The sequence below is a fragment of the Lipotes vexillifer genome, unplaced genomic scaffold (assembly GCF_000442215.2).
Source record: "Lipotes vexillifer unplaced genomic scaffold, Lipotes_vexillifer_v1.1 scaffold121, whole genome shotgun sequence".
NCBI classification, from domain to species: Eukaryota; Metazoa; Chordata; class Mammalia; order Artiodactyla; family Lipotidae; genus Lipotes; species Lipotes vexillifer.
In genome coordinates this window covers 1,613,373-1,614,358 of record NW_006773122.1, presented here as the reverse complement: position 1 = coordinate 1,614,358, position 986 = coordinate 1,613,373, and the positions used below count along the sequence as shown (strand labels likewise).

The 986-nt window shown below is 55.0% G+C and overlaps 1 protein-coding gene across 1 annotated transcript in view; it reads left to right on the top strand.

The window, feature by feature from the left end:
• The window catches only part of NDST1 (N-deacetylase and N-sulfotransferase 1), a 67,274-nt gene that overhangs the window by 795 nt on the left and 65,493 nt on the right, over positions 1-986 (top strand). The window contains exon 2 of the mRNA XM_007448047.1: positions 269-327. The gene's annotated coding sequence lies outside the window, so the exon portion shown is untranslated. The remainder of the gene's footprint in view (positions 1-268; positions 328-986) is intronic.

Here is a 986-nt window from a genome sequence, read left to right as displayed (position 1 = left end):
CGGGTGGGAAGACAAAGGGGTGGGGGAGCTGGCGGGGGCCGGGGGCAGGCCGGGGTGCCGGTGAGGGCAGCGCGGCAGCTGTAGGTCACGGATAATGTCACTCTCGAGGAATGCCCCCTCCCCCTCCTCTACTCCAGAACAGGGGAAACTTTTGTCTGGCGACGGACGGGGTTAGAGGCTAGGTCCCCGCTTCGGAAAGGGTAAGGCAGCCGGACCGGTTTTCTGTGGGCTGTGGTCGGCCTGGTCTCTAACTCCCCTTCTCCCTCAGGTTCTCGGGAGCAACTATACCCCCGCTTTGAACGCTGCCCTTTAACACCCTGGGACGGGGTAGGAGGGGGCGTACGTGGACGCGTGGGCTCTGGGACAGACTGGGAAATTGGCTCTTTCCCAGATTTAAGCACGCGGGTCAGCTAGGAGCCATGCCAGGCCCAGGGGATACAGAATCCCACCATCACACCCGAGTGCTGTAAAACCGCCCACACCCCCACCCCCTGCCCCAGAGCATTTGGAATGGCCTGCGGCATTATTGTCCCTGGTTTGAGGTTCAGACTGACCTGGGTGTCTGTCACTTCCCAGCTCTGTAGCCTTGGGCTGGTTCCTTACCTTCCCCTAGCCTCAGTTTCCTCACCTGTAAAATGGGCAAAGTATAGAATCTGCCAGAATAAGGATGAAATGAGAACCTGTGGTACCTTAGTAAACGGTGGCATGTTTATATTCAAGTATTTGTTGCATGTGTACTATATGTCAGGCCCTGGGCTAATTGCTTTAGATACATTTTCTCATTTAATTCTCCCATGTTACTATTAGCAGCATTTTACAGCGGGGCAAACTGAGGCACAGAATCGTAAAGGTCCCACAGCTGTGATGTGGTGGAACTTGGATTTGACTCCCCTCCCCCAGCCTGAGTCTCAACTACAAGGCTTTATAAGATCCTGCTGTGACCGAGCTCATTTTCCATTGAAATCATGAGGACACAGGCCGCTCTT